Source organism: Varroa destructor, unplaced genomic scaffold, assembly GCF_002443255.2.
Source record: "Varroa destructor unplaced genomic scaffold, Vdes_3.0 BEIS01000001.1, whole genome shotgun sequence".
Classification (NCBI taxonomy): domain Eukaryota; kingdom Metazoa; phylum Arthropoda; class Arachnida; order Mesostigmata; family Varroidae; genus Varroa; species Varroa destructor.
In genome coordinates this window covers 51799001-51819318 of record NW_019211454.1, presented here as the reverse complement: position 1 = coordinate 51819318, position 20318 = coordinate 51799001, and the positions used below count along the sequence as shown (strand labels likewise).

General features: G+C 45.3%; 1 protein-coding gene across 3 annotated transcripts in view; it reads right to left on the bottom strand.

Annotated features, from left to right (window-relative positions):
• The window catches only part of LOC111252383 (uncharacterized), an 83664-nt gene that overhangs the window by 52300 nt on the left and 11046 nt on the right, over nucleotides 1-20318 (bottom strand). For 2 of the 3 annotated variants that reach the window (XR_015318877.1, XR_015318886.1), the window contains one exon: nucleotides 5511-6926. The gene's annotated coding sequence lies outside the window, so the exon portion shown is untranslated. Of the gene's footprint in view, nucleotides 1-5510; nucleotides 6927-13799; nucleotides 14712-20318 lie in introns of those variants that run through there. The other variant, XR_002674187.2, reaches the window with a different exon arrangement.

Below are 20318 nucleotides of genomic sequence, written 5' to 3'. Positions count from 1 at the left end.
TTGACGTTGGTACTAAACAAGTGCTAGCAAAATCAGCTCGGTCAGACGTCGCCCACGCTTTCATCGTTAGCCACGGCTAGTATGGTGACGACGGCAGCAGGCAGTAGTCGACATGGTGCCGTACGTGTAAAAGTCATATTTGAACAGTCTGAATCGGACGGATGATAACGAGACGACATTTGTGGGCAAATAATGCTGAGACCATTGTTAAATTAAAATGTCATTCACACACAGCCCTTGCATTCCTAAGAGACCGAACGGAAAATGCAATCCACAAGAGAAAAAGTGGGCAGCGCCGCCGCCGCCGCCGCCGCTTCGAAAAAATATATGAATCCTTCCGACCAGCAGGACCCTCTTTTTAATTTCTATCATTTATTTGCTGTTATTGCCGCGGGTAGCGCATCGGAGATGTCGACGCTGTGGACAAACAAAAGTGAAATAATTATTTTTAAAGCAAATTACAATAGCACGTAGGGCAGACGTTCAATGTAACGAAAGTGAGTGTAAAATAGTAGCGGGATTTGTTATTGTTACAGTCGTCTACGGGAATAAGAGTTGTTGTCATCAACGCTGCTGCGTCGCCTTGTAATGGCAGACGTACGGTAATTTGTGTCTAGCGACGCGTTATACCATTGTGTGATCGGGCTGGCTTTCATTGTAGGGCCCGTTGTTACCGAAGTTCATCTCCGCGAACACCAACTGCTTTGATACGATTCCGATTTAGCTGATCACTTTCAAGGATTTTTTTCACATGTATCAGCTATATAGTAGAGGAATAAGGAAAAACTCAAGTGTTGGTCGCTAAGCCAGCAGTGACAGGTATACGAGCTGTTCACATATGTGTGCCGCAGTTACCTAAGCAGCCTTCCATCTTAATAATACTTTAGCGTGCAGGGTTTACTCTTGATACTAGCGCATTTAGCTTAGAACAACTTTATGCCGTAAAAATGAATTTTCCTCCTTGAACTCATGCTCATTTTTCCACCTGGACTCGCCCATTGTAGATATTTACTACGTCATAGTCTTTTGCCATATCTAGTTTCGTTTGTGCTCCTATCATCCATACTGTTGGCTTTTTTGAACGTTTTTTTTTTTAACTACACCACTTTTTGGCACCTGTGAGATCGTACTTTGCTTTCGTTTTTATCATTTTTTCGGAGTCCAAGCTTTAGTCACAATCGTGCGGAACCATCGGATGGCTCGTAGCGACCGCTCGTTCACCCTATGCGTATGATTTGTGAAAGCGATATGTGGCCGAGTCCTTATCGTCCGGTCGTACACTCAAGGGGAGGAAAAGACTACAATTAAAATTTCATTAGAATCCGCTCCCCCATTTTACTCGGCGAGCAACCCCTCCCAAAGCCACACGTCGTCTGGCTTAAATTTGCACTTTTTTACTCGCCCACATTCTGCTTCGATTACTGCTACTGCTGCCGTCAACGGTCGCTTCTGTTGGAGATCAGCTGCGTCTGTAGCAAGCACCGCTGCTGCTCCCACTACTGGAAATATGTGGCTTCCCGAATTTGCCCTGTTTCCCATTGCTTTTTGGCGCCGAGATGGTTTCAAGCAGCAGCAGCAGCAGTTCCCTTCACAATGAAACTTTACGGAGTACGAGCAGAGAGTCAGAGAAGCACCTCTCCGGCTTCAGTTGTGATAGCAGCCGCGAAGCAGCGTCAGCCACAAAAGTGGATCGGATGGGGAGGGGTAAAAAAAGCGTGTGCGCTAAGTCTGTCGGGTAAGAGCTGGTGGAAGTTCAGAGTTCGTCGTTTTTTGATAAATGATCAAATCATTATTAATGCGACGCCGCGGCCCAGTACTTAAAATCACCTCGAGTTTTTTTTCATTGGCGCTTTGATCCATTCTACACTCCTCTTCTAAGCTGTTTTCCTTTACACATCGATGCTCATAGAGAAATAAAATAGCGAAGGGAACAGATGCACTTAGACGGTCAGGCACCAGTCGTACCAATGACACAAAAGAACTTGCTAGCAAATATTTAGCTTTACCGACAGTCGATTTTTCCTGTTTTGAAAATAAAAAACAATTTTGGAAAATAACTGGGAGCGTGTTACAAATATGCGTTGGAGTCCAACTTGAACGGAATGGCAAGCACCTAGATGGAAATCAAATAACAAAATATCAGCAATGAAAACATACATTCAAATATGGTTGATCGGTCACCATGAAGCGTACGCTGTCGATAATCTAGACGAGGGTAGCGTAATTCGGCACATCTCCTAAATTGCAGCTCTGTCCAACGATCGTGGTTGACTTTGCTTGGACCACAATTCCGTAAGGTCGTATCTTGATAACTAACGATGCTGCCGTACCACTATTACCGTATTTCAGATTAAGCACCCATTTTTCGTTGGTGGCATTCGGCCTCGTACATAAAAGATGCACGAAGGTTTAAAAATTAACGTTACATAGTAACTAGCGCATCATCGGCATAATTAAAATAGTGTCGTACTAAAGAATAGTGACACCTTCCGATTTTTCTTCATACTAAGCAAAGGAGCTGTTTTTTTGTTCTAGTTCTGTAACATAGAACTGAACACTAGATGCTACCTCACATATTCGTCTCCCCGTAGTGCTGTTTCACGCAAAACTCCGTTCATACGCTATCAACGTCTTTTTTTGGCAAGGTTGCCAATTTTCCCACAAACATTGTCTGCACTAACATTAATGGCTATATTTAATCAATACTGAACTTGATTCCACGATTTTTTTTTTATAGGGCATATATGTTGCGTTACAGCGGAACGTTCTTGATGTAGCCAGCTAAGCACGTAACGAATTCTTAGTGTTAATGGTATATTAGTCCTGGATTGGCAATTTTTAGTCGGCCCATTAATATATAAGCTCATGCTTACAGTTTGTATTTTTCAGTGTTTTAGCTAATTTTTATGAAAAGACCACTTGCAAAGTGTAAAGGTTTATGTTAGTAAAATAGGTATGTACATCCCACAGAATCCGCTTCTGTTATTATTCAATGGAGTTTCTGAAAAGTATCTTAAGCAACATCCCCAGACCTAGATATTCTGAATTTGGAGCTGTTTTAACCTATAATATCCCTAAACATTACTAGCATGTTTGCGATAGAGAAAAGCTAAATATGCTCGTCGAGCTAAACATGCTTGGCCATTTTGTAGTCTCGATGCTTTTGAAATAACTCTAAACGTCTTATTTCTGTATGAAAACCTGATAACAAGACTGACAACAATTAAGACTGTTCCGTTACATTATAATCACCGTTTTTTGAGGCATTTGCAGATATAGTTAGAATTATAAATACAATTCTATGCGTTAACTAGATTAATTCTATCCTCGCTAGTTCACTGTTCCTGTCGCGGTATGAGCAAACACAAACTATAGGTTTATAAATCAACTTGTCAACTAAATCAATAAATCAACTAAATTATTATAACCCTGTTGTAATACAGTTCTGAGAGAATAATCTACAATGTAGGGTTTTTGGTCCCCCACTGGCTATTATTTGGCTTTCTTTGTGGTCCCGCTCCAGAAAAGCGCCGTAAGTAAGTCCAATGGGTATCGTAAGGCAGTTCTCTCAGTGCATGATAAATCCATTCATACTTTAGAGTGAACTCAAAGAAGCCGATATGTCTATTTACTCCACTTTCCAAGGCAACAAACTACTACCAGACTCATTAGACGTGTAGTATATCCACAGAGAACACAATATTTGTCCGCTACTCCGTACGCGCAGACATATGAAACACCCGGCACGATGACTTCAGCGACTCCACTTTAACTCCATTAATAATAATGGTAGCGTTGATGAATCATGCCAGAAGCTCTTCTTTTTACTTGCCTCTCGCTCGACATCTCGTTGACGGAGAGAAAAAAGCGCCCCTTCACACGCTCTCGCTTCCTTCTAGAACACAATTATATAAGTAACTATTCTTAGAGTTCTGTTCTTCGCGAATATTGTGTGACTCTCTATGAGCGTCAGTGTGCACGTGTATGCGTCTGCGTGCAAACAGGAATGGCTGTACTATAGATAGCAGCAATCAAATAAAGCAATTATTCTCATATTAATTGAGTTAAGATTGCTCGTTCGCCTAAGAGATCTTGCTCTCTTTCCCTCCCAGGCAGCCTCTATGTCTCTCTGTCTGCCGAGGAAACGGAGATGGAACAATGTACACGACCACCATCTTGCTGACTTTCTCCATCCCCCTGGTTTGCCGGCTGGCCCTCAAGCAGTTACTCGCGGTCGTCTGCTGCCGACATGGAAGATAACGGCCAGTCTCTATTCTGTCACTATGATCGCCGTAGCACCCCCAACGTGTCGGCCGGCCGGCCGGCCGGCCGGCCGGTCGGTCGGTCGGTCGGTCGGCCCGTCACCGAGATCTGGTATCGATCAACGAAGGGCGCACTTACTCAGGCAACGGCGGCGGTGGCAGTAGCACATCTTTCATTCAGCGCCAGCGCTGCACGGAGCAGTCGCCGCAAAAGCAAAAAGCAGTCTGGTGGGCTCTTTCCTTCAGTCACGGCTCTTCACGAGAGACTTATGAAAGAGTGGAAAGGAAGGAAGTGGACTGAATAGGGTAAGGAAAATGATCAAGGAAACCATATGATCTCCTCCATATTTGCCTCACCCGACTTGCCACGGAATGCTTCCGATGCGGTAATATTCTTATGAACTTGTTCGCATCTGTTAAGTCACTTTTCATTTTAGCACAATTCATTTTTTTTCCGAAAGTACAAAAACACGTGCTCTATTTTGTGAAGAAAAATCTTCTCTCGAATGAAGCAGAATTTTCCTTTTGGCTTAATCTATTATAGAACAAATTCAATATGCAATAATGGGCGCCTCTACGGCATCTATTTTCATAACTACTTTAGTACAATACAGAAAATGATTCCATAAGTATTTCTAACTAACTCAATCACTCAAAAATATGCCGTCAGCTACGGGACTGAAATCAGCTTGATAAGGCGTACGGATATGACGCTAATTAAAATTCCGTTTAGCACTATTGGTACTTGTGAGCAAAGAACCATACCAAGCTATAACAGAATAGAATAAGAGAATTTGTAGCAACTATTGGAGTTTCGGCTGCAAATGTATGAACGATCTTATTTCTCAAACTAGCAGTACTTAGCGGGTATCGGTAGATCTAAAAGTGGCCCCAGTTACGCTCTCATAATTTTGCGTCCGCTAACAACACGTTAGTGTAGTCGCCAATGGTCGCCGCTTTAGTGCTTAACCATCGCGGTAACTATTGCTAACTCATAACCCCGTTACATTGCCGCATCAGGTATCATTGCCTGATGTCGGCTTCTTGCCGGGAAGATCATGACGATGCCAAGCACGCATTCTGACATGGATGCCGACAAAACACTAAGTGCCTCACCCGCCGATACCAACAGATATTTGACGTTGCAATCTTAGTCCCCCGTTTAACCCGTAATCTCGTTTAACAAACCTTCGACCTTCTTCACTGTGAAAGCCCCGTAGAATGCTGAGCGGTCAGCTGGATCCTTACCTGTCACAATTTGACCCTTCTCGTGTCAAGATCAGCTCCTGTCTCTTCACAAACTGCTTGCACGATGTTCAGCTCGACAGGACTCATATAATTAATTACTCTATTGCATTATAACACGTGGAGTGAATGGTCATTCGTGCTTGCATGCACATGTTCGTGGTCGCGCACCGCTATCCAGTCGCTTCGTTCACTTGTATTGTTGTCCCGCTGACCAAGCGCATGATAACGATGGCGATCTCGGTGAAGTCAATTTGTCAGCACCATCACTCCGCGTCCCCTCATGCCCAGCGAGAATATTCATACCATTAGTATTTGCCTGAGCGCTGATAGCCACGGAATCTGAGACGGCAGACTCAGTAGAACCTTTATGACGCATGCTATGAGATACTGCTCTCATCAGCGCTTCTATAAGGTTTGCACTCGTTCTTGTTGCCGTCATCGTCGTCTATTTTTCTTTTTCTTTCCTTTCTCTCTATCCACTGTTTGTTTGTCCGTCCGACCGACCGACCGACCGACCGACCGTCCGTTTGTTCGTCGATTCGCAGTTCCCAGTCCATCATCGTCCGCTGTTTTTTTCTTCTTTAGCTTCTAGTTCTTCGTCAAACTGATCTGTTGGTATGGGCCTTCTCGACTGCCTTGTCGCTACCGTGCTGCTGTTGGTGCTGCCTTTATCCCGCTTCCTTGCACTCATCTTCACTCTTAATGGAATCCAATTAATATATATTAATCTGTGCTTCCTTATTAAGCAGCGAGTAGTCTTAGTGCTAGTAGTTGTGCTAGCAGTTGTACTGGAGGAGACCCGTCCTCCATGTTCGTTTGCTGGCCGACGACATTCGCTGGCCATCCTCCTAAGACGGTGCTGCCACGACCATACGTGAAGACTCGGCCAGCACCATCGTTGCGGATGCCCGATAGCTACAACGGTAACGGCAGCTGTAAGAAATGCAGCAGCAACGACAGCACAAGCGACGGCGACAGCCTCAACAACTGCCTTAGGTAGGTAATAACAGGCAACGCGCCGTTTGACTATGCGAACATCGCTCACAGCGCTGAGTACTACGCTTCTCCGTATTCTACTCGTGGTGGCGGCGACGTGGTATCAACGCTGGGGACGGACAGAACGAGAGGAAGCGGAATCAGGCGGCGTCGCTGGTGGCCGCGGCGAAGGAGGACCACTGCTGACGCGAATCCCTTTCGAGTAATGATGCTATAGTGAGACGTTACTGATTCTTCCAAAGATCGTTGGTAATGCTAATGTTTTGCGGAGATCAGGTTGGCAAGTCGGCCCAAAACGACCCCGCCGATGAAGCGGTTTCGGGAGTGCGCAAGAAGAGTCTGCGTCAACATCATGGAGGACGGAGGATCAATAACTGCAGCAAGTGTGCTGGCACGACAGCGGCGTCCCGTAACGTTGCACTGTAATATAGAAATCAATGTGTATGAATGAAACTACTTGAGAACACAAATCTCTCAAAAACAAAACTCTCAAATGTCCGATCCGTTCTGAAGAGCTGCAACTCTTTTTACCTGTTTTACTTAATATAAACACATATTTGACCAGCTTGACTACCACTACACCCTATATACGTAATATATTTGAAACCGCACCCACCACCCCATACACAGGTCCTGAATCGTACTCCGCCGGGGTTAGTGGTATATACATAAAAATCTATGGGTAAAGTTAAAGTTCTCAATACCATGTATTTGAATACTGCTATTGATAGAAAAGTCCAATTGCGCTAAGGCTTTCTGTGGTACGAATTAAATCAACTACGTACGCGGTCTTTTGCACAGGACTGTCTGAATAGTATGTTTGCTTGTTACGCATTATCGTAGAAGAGTCAACATAGCGTATCTTTATTTATGAACTTTTCGGAAATTTCTACCAAAATGTCAACCTTCAATTTTGTCTAGCTATATTACCTTACTAAATGGATCTAAATATTTCAGATTTGCGCGTCTGTTTCCCGAACAGAAAATACTCATAATCGGCCTACACTAGCTATTTCAGAGCAAACATTTTACTTCATTGCAAACGGAAAAGCTGTTTAATAACTAGAAACAAAATATCTGGCCAGTGCTATGATGCAAAATAACTGCACAGTTGAAAATATAGGCCTGAACACAAGCGCATTATTAAACATAGTTCGTTGATATAAAAACAACCTAGATAATAAGTTTAATGATGTTTCAACATAGATAATAAGTGTTTCTCCATTCGATGGCAAACACACCACGTTTCTACAATGAGATATGCTGGCCTAAAGTGCCATGCACACACACACACACATGGCCAATGGCAGACAATAGGCACATATGATATTTTGTTATTAACGTTGTCATTGAAATTGTACGGGCATCTCAAGCAAATATTAGCTGTTATTAAGGGTAATAAAGTCAAGTTCTGTGCTGTGTTAATGTGGTGGGCATTATTGCTATCTGTGCGCGTTATAATTGAAAATTTGTAAGATGAGGCGGGCGTCATCGCAGTTTCTTTGGTCGGCGTTATTAGTCGACCATGTTAGCTCAGCTATGTCCTTGAAGACATGAGCGTACCCGGTCGCTACTAGGTAACAACGCTAGGCCGCCGCACAATTAACGACAACGATGAACACGTGAACAGAGTAGCTAGTCAGAGGGAAGAGCGGAGAAAAACGACTCCAGCTACCGACCACCGCAAGCGAACGACTGATGCAGAAACAAACAGAACAAATCTCACAGGTAATAATAATAATCATTATAATATTCAAACAGAGACATGCGTATTCAGACAGATAAACAATGAATCGTAAAATTATTTGAAAGCGTTTGTTCACGATACATAGTATGGTATACATATATCATTGACATTTACTGCTGTCGCATTAGCGTCCGCGTGTGACTAGAACCCTGTCTCTCGCGTCCAGCTGCCGCATGTGTTCGCTCGTGCGTTCGATTGTGTACCCCGCGTGCGACTTTGTACGCTACGTTCGTATTATTATTATTGTTCGTCCCTGTTTATGAGCGTCAATCATTGAAGGTGGAAAAGCAAGAAACTCGGCTTTTTTTTTTTCTAGTTCAATAATGGGCCTACTTCGCAACGCCATTAGCGGCAGCGGCAGCGGCGGTAGCATTACCACTCATTGAGTGTTGACGGCCAACGAACCTGCTTACGACTCTTGTGAATAAGTGATATCACAAATTGGAAAATACGGCGGGTTCAAGCAATACCAGGGCAAGTGACGACGCGGCCCCATAGCAGAATGCCACACTCGTTAATGGCAAGCAGTTAGCAGCATAAATGAAGAATAGAGAAGGACTACGGGTAATGTGGTTGATCATGTTTAGAGGTCGAACACAGACAGCGTAGGAATGTGTTGCTGAAGAAGTTATACGAGGTGTGGAGAGGCGCGTAACAATGGACCAACAACAAGATACAAGTGGAAATTTAGGCTCAATTCGACACCTGATTCATTTCGACCTAAAATGTAATAGATAATTAATAATAATACCTTTAGCCAACTGGGCAAGCAAAGTAATCACACTGTTTACGGAAGCTATCGGGGAAAATAAAACACATAGTGTCTGAGCTCTACCCATAAAAGTGTTCTACCCACAAAACTCGATCAAGCGTAATATTTTATAATCTTCACTACCGTCTTAGTACCGACTGTGAATTTGTTCGTGTTAGATTTATGCAGAAATACAGAAGAATGACCACGCGGGGGAGCGAGCAGCAAGGGCTGCAGATCGGGAACACGCAGCTGTACCCTAAAAACGATAGCTTCGCCTAGACAACGACGTTGATAGGCAGCTCTGCGCTGCCGCTGGAACCGCTGCAGCCCCTCCCGGCGATGCTGATCATTGAAGACAATAAAAAAAATCATGCGATTCAAGTGAACGCTTGCTCGTCATTTCTATCTGATTTTGACACGACGGCATATGAAGCGTTAGCATACGCCGATACTAACGACCGCTGTACTGACAGACGGAGCTTCTGCCCCGATCTATTCTATGGCTTCGTCCCTCAGCATGGACCGCTACTTAATAACTCATCTGCACTATTGCTCGTTCGAAGTACTCGTTGTAGCAGCAATGTGCTCACTAGTTTTCGTTTTTGCTTACACACACGTTGCCAACATCACCGAGAGATAAAAGGAGGACTAGTGAAAATAATAACAATGATAATAAGCGTCTCATGTGTTGAAGGCAGTAGCGGCGCAATCTATTATGGTGTATTATCAATATATCGTGGTCAGATTTTCAAAGTTCTACCGACAACTCCATCGAAGCGTCGACCATCGGCGCCGGCTAGGCCATCAAGTGCGAACCGCAAAGTATGCACCTGCCTGCCGCCCCTCCTGCGTTTAATGTGACACCTAAAATCAGCTACTGTTGGCGTCAGTGGCTACAGTTGAAGGTTTTCGCCAGCGTCTCCCACCGCCACCTCCATGTCAACGTCACATCGAAGTTTCGGTTACTTCAGCCACGGAGGCGTTGACGTTGCTGTGCTGTGGTGGCGGCAGCAGCAACGCGACAACAGCAGCAGCAGCAGCAGCAGCAGCAGCAAACGAAGTTTACAAAAATATCAGTTTCTCGGTGATTCTCCGTCCCTTTCCTTTACCGCATGCTCCCACGTTGACAACAGAAACACGCAACTCGACCATCGAAGTAATGACAATAATAACAAGGCTAATAACACCAATGATGACAACAGCATCAGCAGCAGCAGCGAAAAAATCGTGATAACCAATCGCGCTAAAGAATAGAAATTACGAAACGCGCTGCTGACTGGAATCAGCTGAATAGACCGAATTCGTCTTGTAAAAAAATCGACCAAACTCAACTCTAAAAATCCCTGCACGCTTCACCGCTCCGTAATTGGCGTAGCGGCCAGGACGACAGCAAGCGACTATTCTAACGCCGATTGGTAAATACGGCGCTACCGCGGCAGCGGCAAGCGACACCGATGTCGCTGCTGCTACTGCCGCCACCACCTACGGATGAATATTTACGTTGTGGCCACAGCTGGAGATCAGAGTCGGCCGGACACGATCTACGTGGTTCTCTGAATCGGCTACAGAGCAGGATAACACTAAGGCCGGACTCCTTCTCTGTCTCTTTAGGCCATTTAGCCTAACATATCGATTCTTGAATTAATGATGCCCTCAAGGTGGTCTTCCTCGCCGGAAGCTGATCTTCTTTCTAGCGACCGAAGCGTTATGCTAGTTCCAAGCGGGTGCGAAGCTCCTTTATCGCTCCGCTGTCTCTGTCAAACGACCGTGTGGCCCGGATGCAAAAGAATCTGAGCAGATTCGACAATGAAGTCGTAGCTTCCGACGTTCAACTAACGGCCTTTACAAATAAACCAGAATCTTATTTTTCACGCACTCTCAGAGTGGCCTGCGGACCTCCTTAAGCATATATATGTGTCTGAGAATTTTTACGAAATTCGTCGTCGCAATCTACTTGCAGATTGGCTAATTTGTACATACACCAAAGCAAGGTTGAACATCACAAGTATCCATTTATTTGTCGATCATTTACTACCCGCAACGCCTCTGCGATAACACGTTTGCCAAGCAGATACGGAGACACACAAGGCAGTCTGGATCCGAGTGCTGCTACAACAGATGTCGCTTCATACAGAGAGAAGCCAGCCGCTTGGGTCAGCGGCACTTAGCGGCGGTTCCCAACGTAAAACTAGAAACAATTAAGTGTGGCATTTTGACAGCAGTGAGAAACGAGACCGAGTGGCCCCCGGTGCTAGTCGTTACCATGTATTGAACGGCCGATGGGCAAGCGCATATCAGCTCAATTCAATTCGCCCCTAGACTGTTAATGTTGTTGTCTGCCAGACGTGCACGTCATTAACGCTGTCGCTAATCCAGTTATTTTTATTGTTTAAAATATGAAAATGGCATGGGTTTGGTAATAAAGATCTCTTTGCTGGGTTAAATCTACAGACCGGAGACGATATGCGCCGTTAACGAAATTATATAACTATGAAGCGTACGCTCATCAGATGTGCTACATAGCCGGTCCATTATCAATGCGCGTCCTCTACATTCCTTAATCGATAATGAGGCAATATTTCCAAATGCAAAACGACTCAAGCCCTTACTTTTCGTGACCGCCATCCTCACTATTTCCTATCTACTATTGCCCACTGCAGATGTATTCAACAACTGAGGCCCTGATGAGGTCGGGAAACCGATCTGCAAGTCTGATCACAATGTTGATGATACTGGCAGGTCGGTTCGTGCAATGGTCCGGCGCGACGCGGCCGTTGCTGGAAGCAGTACTATTATGATCGACCAGGCAGCGGCTGCCCTGCACCGTATTGTTGAATCGGCGCTGTGCACTGTTGTGTCGTCATCTTTGTATTGACTGACGGATGAACAGAAGCAGGCGGCGGCGGCGGCGGCTGCTGCTGCTGCTGCTGCTGCTGCTGCTGCTGCTGCTGCAGGAAACGTCTATGGCAATCTATCCTCGTATGCATTTGGTCGTCATTCGCTAGCAGCGGTCGACGGTTTCCAGTTGCTGATTCGCTCGCTCGTTCGTTTGCTTGTTTTCTTTCCCGATGACCATAGCGGCCGCAACAAACCATCGACCATCCTGTCATGGGATGCTTTGTCTTCTTCGTTCGTTTGACCGATAAATGAGGGCGATTCTAATCAGTTTCCAGGCTGATTCTTAAAATGTGCATGGACTTTTAAAGGCAAGCCAGTGAGCCACGGCTTATTCACCGCCATCCGCTCCGGTATACGTACTGCCACTGGCGACACCACCGCAGCACTAGCTGCTGCTGCTGCTGCTGCTGCTGCTGCTGCCGCCTTTTACCTTAGTACTACTAACGGATACAATTGCATTTGTTGCGGGGACTCGGACGCGGGTCGAGTCGGTCGTCAGGTCGACGCGATTTGTTTTTACGATTCGCTCGGCCGTTCGTCGGCTTGCTTTCTTTCTCATTCGCTCGATCGGTACTGTTTTATTTTTATTAATCTCATATAATGGTTTTGTTTATTTATCTAACAACGGTGCAGTTGCTGGTGAAAACTGCGGCAGTGGCAACCGTGATAGTATGCATCTATGTACACATGTTCCACCATAGCCGGCGGATGTTGTGTGGATTGTTCAGAAAGAAACGGATAAAGGGCTGGAAAAGAACGATGGATGGAATGGAAAACAGGATGGTAGGGCCGGGGCAGGGGGAGATGGTGAGGAAAGTAGTTTCATTAGAAATGACAACAATTTATATACTATAATATGTCTTTATAGACAAAGGCAATGGTTGATGCAGCATCAGGCCCAGATCGGGAGGAAATGATGTCGACGCATTTCGCCGAATGTGAAGCGCCCAACAACCCCCAGAATATAACGTGATGGCTAAGAGAAACAATGACCTCAACAGCAGCTACGACTAGAAACGGGCCTCTTATAGAATGACTCACAGTTTTTAAGCGGAGCCATACATGGAGACGTGCCTGGAAAAACGAGCGCTGGCTTTCATCTAGTCGTTTATGTTTCAGTCTGAATGGAATCTAAACTACTATGAATTCGACTGGAGAACTGGATCCCACAAGACACCCATCTAGAAACAACGTAATGATCTTCTAATATTTACAGTTACCGATAGTAAACTGCTCATCTTATCGATCGCTGATACTAAATCCCACGACGCTAAATTGCCTTTGTTAAACGATCGATTTAAAGGTAAGATAAAAGTAAAGGTTAAACAGCTATTCACGCAGGCTGGCGTAATGCAGGCTACAGTTTACCTATCGTAGTATGCTACGTTTGGTTTGTAGTCAACGTATGTTGAATTTATTTATTTGGTGAACATAACTGCTTTAATAGGTCCGTCGCAATACTGATATGCGCGTCGCTCTGATGGTAAGTTTGACCAGGATTCAATCCGCTAGTTATATCCTCCAGTATAGGTGGGAGTTAATGAGGTGGAATGTCCTCATTGGCGATACGAACTCAGCTTCATCGTGCAGGCATTCAGAGTGAAATTTTTAATTTTTTTAAATTTACATGTTACAGGGTAACTTACTAGTTACCCTGTCAGCATTTACGTCATAAAGTTGACCCCCTATCTAAACGCTGAAATAGAACTTGAGGTCTGTTAGAAGCTGATTATCATTTTTTTCAAAAATTGTAATCCTGATAACGATTTGTACACAGTATTTCACTTCGCGTATGATCTGCTAGCACTAAGTCGATGTTCAGCAATGATTCTCCAACTTTACCTAGCTGTGTTAAGAAAAATCGATGCAGAACCCATCTTCAACTTCTACTTACTCGCACGAAGTGCGGTGCAGCCTTTTAGCACTGCCTGAGATGAGTGGTCCCCAGCACTAAATGGAGTGTGGCTACGTCCGGGTTCGGATCTGGATTTCACATGTGTCTATGTTTGGTAGACAAACACATTGCCACTGCACCATCACAAAGACTCCATACTAGTGCTACTAGTAATATGGGTACTGCCAATGATGCTAACAAAGTCTTTGTTCAACTTGTGCAGAAATGCTTTCGTTCGCACCCTTCTCATTGCCTGCCGAAGAATGATTCGGTATCACATGGACATCGATATATGTGTATGGGTAGATCGTTGGAGCCTGCAGTTGTTTCTTGCCAACAGCCGCTGTGGTGGTGTCATAGCTGAAGCACGTTACTGCTCAATGGGAAAATATCGCCGGCCTGCCTATGTCTGTGGCCACTCGGTGGCTCGAATAAGTCTCGCCGGACGGAGACCGAAACAACAACGACGACGCCGGTGTCGGAGCTGGTTGGGGCGCCTGCTGCTGCCTGAATGACCTCACGGTGACGCCCGGACATCGGACGCCGTTCCAGAGAACAACAGAACGTTGCAGAGCAGCGGGAAACAGAGTAGAGCAAAAGCAGCCGCAGAACAACCAAGTGATCCCGCAACAGTAGCATAATAAATATTATAGAAAACTCGACAATTTCGCCAGTAACAGCAGCGGCGATGGTGGCAGCAACGTCGGTAACATCGGGCCACGATTGCCGCCGCCACCGCCACCGCCATCGTCGTTTATAGCAGAAGTAGTCGTTTTCGCAGGAGCAGCGTCATCGCTACCGCATGATACCGCGAGAGGGCGCCATAGTTTGACGTGAGCACAGCGACGGCGGCGGCGGCGGCGGCGGCAGCAGCATCAGCAAGAGCAAACGAACTTAGTCGCCACCGCTGCCACTGCCGCCTTCGCCGCCGCCAGCGCGTCACTGCCCGGACAACAGTTTGAATGTGATTCTGATTCTGAACACCGATCAGACAACAGCAGCAGTAGCAGCAGCAGCAGCAGCAATAGCAAATTCTATGCTGCTCCTCTACTGAACCGGATACGACGGCACTGGAGTCGACGGTGACGCGCAACAAATTTTAAAATTTGAGCGCGCAGAATAAGACGACGACACGAATCGCGCTAGGCGAAATAAACGCTCTGTGATAGCAAAGTTAAAATTTAGCCAAAATAACTAAGCTGTGCAGAACTGCGAGAAGACAGATAAGCAGATGAATGACAAAATCTTGAATTAGTAAGTGTCCTTCATCGGTCGAAATTATGTTGTTGTCGTCGTCGTCGTTTTTCAGCCAGCCAGACGATTTTGATACTTGGCCCCATAGGCGACCGACTGCAAGCATTATTAGGCGGCAAAATTCAAATACCTGGCCAGCGTTCATCAAAGCCGTACTCTGCAACCGGATAGACAGCTTGCTTGCCTTCTTTGTCAAAATGAATCAATGTCATTGTTCCGTAGCAGGTCGGGCAGCGGCGATGTTTAGTTAAAAATTTAGTGCTTTTATTTTTCTATAAAGAATAACAGCACGGGGGAGATATCTATATATGGCTGTATGGAATATAATCAAAAGCAACTGGCCACCATACCATTACCTAGTGGGTGTTCCATACTGATGACTTCACGGTCCATCTTTCGTTCGAACTTGAAACGCTCGACGTGCGTGAAAAAGTTTTGCTGTTAAAAACCGACCACTTGTGCGTGTCAGTCTCTTTCCATCAGCAGTAATCGAAACAGAGTAGATGCAAATTAGAAGTAGAAAGGTCCAGGTCGGAATAGCTAGCTATCCGGTCGGTTAGCCTGCAACGATGAGTATGGTCACAGCTGAAGGGTAAATGTTGTTTTATGTTGGCTTCACAGTTGACTTTAGTTTCCCGTCAACGGGGAACCCGACTGTGATGATTTGATTCTGACCGACGTATGATACATAGAACGGCTACAAATTCTTGTTCGGTCGTACGGCAAACGTTGGATCTACCCAAAAATCTAGTACAATTGTCCCAGATTGACAAGCCCATATAATACACCTTGTATTAGTTTCAATTCCGGTAATGTCCTTATTCATTCAACGAAAACTCGGAAACGGCGTTTCGACAATGGAAAATAATATTTTCTATTTTGAAACCCATCCTTCACATTCTTATGAATACGGTTGCATAAACAACCCGCCCTGAAAAATGTTGTCGTTGTCGTTGTCCTTATTTATCTTCGGCTAGTAAAATTCACATCAAAACCACTAGTCAAATCAACCTTTTGACAGTAAAATGCTGATTTTGAAGCGTTAATGCCCTTTTATAAGTTGTATCTTAGGCTGAAAATAGATCAGCTCTATGAAGTTATCTCTCGGCGATTTAAGTTGTTATCTACGAATAAGATTATCAGGTGATGACGTATTAACTTGTACTGAATCACCTGGCGTACCACGGTCCGACGTCCAATATCGCTTCTTTTCTTTTATAAATATACGTTTTCTAGAATTGCTCTGTCAACATAGCATCCGCTTAGAGCTTGTTACCGTTATTCGTGGGGTCGGATGAGCGATTGGGGTCGAACTTAACCGATCTACAAAATTGAAATCACTCCAGTAGCCTTAATACGTAATAGTCGGAAGAGGTCATGTCTCGAATGGCTGTAGAGGCATGTAAAGACTTTAGTCGTGACCTTGCCGAAACGTGTTCTTCTTACTGGATTTTTTACCTTTGCAGGTACGATACCGCCGAACGAACTTTTCGACCTGAACGAACCTTCTTTCACCTCACTGACGCAAAGATCGAGGCTCTTCTGGCGTAATATGTCAAACGTTGGAGAAAGTAACGTTAGCGTTACGAGTAACAGATGAATAAATAAACACGATTAACATGATCTCAAATCAAGCTACAATCCTCTCTCCAACCACAACTATAACGATCGAACACAAAATTCAAAGGCGTTTCTTTCGCCATTCGATTACCACATCGGCGCTCCCGTCATGAGCACCTGATGGCCTATGCATGTTTTCTGATGAGCGTCCAAACACACAGACACCGGCCATCTACTTAGGCAGAGTAAGTAACCTCGGGAATACCTATTGGTCTCTAAATCTCTTCCTTCTGCAGCCACAGTCCATACGCAATGACCCCGTTGCTGCTCATACCTTTGCCCCTGCTACTTCTGCCGCCGCTGCCGCCGTCGTGTGCGTACCCATGGCCACTAGCTCGACGGCTGGCTGGGGGCCACTTAGGTGGTGGCGAGTAAGTCTTAACCGTCTTACTTCAACTAACTAAGAAGCATTGAGCTTAAGCCCCACGCTCTACGCGAAGCCGGATGCGGCGGGCTGCCGCGATTGCCGCTCCGATTTTGGCTCTCGTTCTGCCCTCTAGGGACAGCGCTAAGGCCCTGCCAAACCACTGCCGTTGCCACTGCCGCCGCTGATGCCGTCCGAACCGGTCGAATGCAACGCCATTAGTGGCTGCAAATTATGGGCAAACAATCAAGAACGCTAAGGACTATTACTGCGGTTACTACTACTGCTGCTGCTACACGTTATTGCATCCTATTGCTGTTGCTGCTGCTACAATTACGAGCTGGATAAGCCTCGGTAAGTAAGCGCGATTTAGGTATCCAGCTACCTTTGGCCTGTCTACGAGCTACGGGTACATGTGTAGGCGTAGATACGGCCAGTATCATACAGCGAAGGGTGGGAGGAACAGCGGATAGAATCATTAGAACAAGAGCGCCAATCAGTGGAATACATTTTTTTTACTTGGCGTATCTGGTTAACAAGATGAATGTTCGCTTCCAACATTCGTAGGGGACTGAAAACTAAATGCTCAAGCGCAAGACCTGTTCCTCTTTAAAAAATAGGAAATTTGTGCTTTAGGTGGTTTGTTTTGTATTCCATGAACGTGTGTTAAAATACGTGTGTGTAATGAAATTTGCGTTATGCGTATGGACCTTTTCGAGCTTAACCGGTATGAAGTATTGACATGCGCTGTGTTCCACAACAATATTGTCTAGCAGACGGAAGGGAATACGCCAAGTCCGCGCATCACGCCGCAGTGTTCAACGCAATATTAAGTTGTCGATGATTAAGCACTCACTTTGCTTTAGGTCCTGCTAAAAAGGCCTCATCGATGGCGAAATATTGACTTGCTGGGAGTCGAAGTCTATCAGGCCCTGACGTTTCGGCCTGACGTGTGCCTGTCTGTGTGGAATACATTTACCCCGTTCCCCTTTCTCTTTCTATTTAATCAGTCCGAGCTGAAGGCAGGACAGATCTACGATGCTCTAGCGCAAACTGCCAGTACATGGGTCAAGCCTTGGACCGAAGCTGGGTTCGCGTGCTCTATTCCATTGTGGGGCCGATCTGGTTTAGCCGGCGTTTTCGCCAACGGCGTCGCCGCCATCCAGACGACGATATGATCTCCATCACGTTTTGCGGTTGATTCCGGTGACGCTGCCAGTGCTGCTGGTCATGGTCATGTGTATCTTGTGGTTGCGGCCGCGGTCGTGCTGCACGCATTTCGTACCCCCAAACGGCCGAGGACAACTGGTGAACGAGTGAGACGGCTACACACTACTACACGCTATATATATACCACACTACAGGCTTCTACAATGAGCTGGTCTCCTTTCCGGGTCGAATCGGCATCGACATTAATATTAGCAAATGTCTTCACAATCGGGAATTGGCGGTCTATCTATTTGTTTGCTTTTGGTAAACCGCTCCTCTTTGATAGGCAAGGCAGGCAACATTGTTCTGAACGACACTCGGTCCAGGGAACATAGACGCAGCAGGCTCGATAGGTAAGACAAGAGATCACCTTTTTAAGGTTCTTTGACCAGAGTCATCGAAGAAGATTTGTCTTTACCAGCTAACTCCTGTGATTGAGTTTGTATGTGTACAGCCATGTCATCATGATGCGATGTTAATGAGCGACTGATAATCTTCTGTTGTTATCAACATACAAGAGAGACAAGCATGTAATTTCGGGAAATACACGTGCCAATAGGGAGGCAATGTTCTAGACGGGCTAAAAAGGTGCAGAGATTTTAATTCCGGTTCTTGATGAAGAATCATCATAAGCAGCAGCAGCAGCAGCAGCAGCAGTAGTACGTGCATGCATCTGTTGGATAGAGAGATATACCGTCAAATGGAATGTCTAACGGCGACACTGGACGTAAAACTTGAAGCATAAACAATAGAGAGATATGTGCCGTTTTCAAGGAACAACAAACAGCACCACCACCATCTCGCTCACAAGTCACCGTCAGCTCAACGAATGGCAATGCGCCCTGTTGTTCTCTTTCTTCTCGGCGTCACCTATCACTTTAATCCTCTACGACCGCGAAACTCACAGGAGCAGCCTGAGCAATACGCATTGCGGTCCGTACTGCGTTCGGTGGTTGGCACGGAAACGCTGGCGGCAGCCGACCTGGGCAGTTCTTGTCCTGCGAGAGTCTTGTGCTCATGTTACTGCTTTCATCTTACCGCCACCACCCTATTTTGTTACTACAGCGCAGTCACCAGCGCCCGTACTCATCAAGTCCTGCTCATCTACCAGACGGCCTGCCCGGCATTGAGAGTGTAAGCATTACATTGACGTGCGCATGTGCCCTGCTCTGTTTGTGCGCTCTTATGGAAAGATACTGGTGCTTTCTTTTTCACTTTCTTGATACACCCATGGACACTTAGCAATAATTATAGCGAGCACGAATCGACTCCTTAAAAATGTCAACGACGGCTGTTGTTTGTTACGGCGGTAACGATGGTGATGTCAAGTTTCTTGCCAATTGCTGCGAGACGCAGTGGCAGCGGTCGGCACTATACCACGTTGGTTGGTATTGACTCTCGAACCAGTGAATTCTATTTGAAAGCTTTGTGTTATTATACTATATATATATGTATAGTATAGCACCAAGGGGGCATATACGAGATGACAAATCTGTTCAATGAGCTAATGGAAAAGTATTGGTTTTGGAAAATGATTCAATATGAGCTATCTCTATCAATAAGAAGTGTGAACGAAGTCAAAGAGAGGGGGGCTTTAGTAAAGAATGTGCGAAGAAGATAAATACGTGGGTAAACCGTTCTTTTTTTGTTGCTTCGTCATTGTTTGCGATGCTTTTTATAAAAATCGTATATAAAAACAGATGACAAGTATTTGTTTCGTGCCCTTTTTATATAGGCTAAACTACGTATAGCATTTTATAGGTTTACTACATGTCCTGACCGAGTGAATATCTCAATAAATATGTCTTTTCTAAACATGTTCAACAATCCATGCTTCAATTTTGCTACAAATTTTTGTTGTTGGCATTGTGTGTATTCCTCGTAATGCCATGATGTCTCAAAAGAAACATTTTCGGTGTGTTTTTCCCTTGTGAAATCGCCAGTATAATGGAGACTCCAATTGTAGAATAAGGTGGTTTACTATGACTACCTATGTCAGTGGCAAGGAAGCTCTAATTCATTTTATGAATACCTAATCCGAGGCAGCACTTGGCAATAAAGTGTCATTTAAT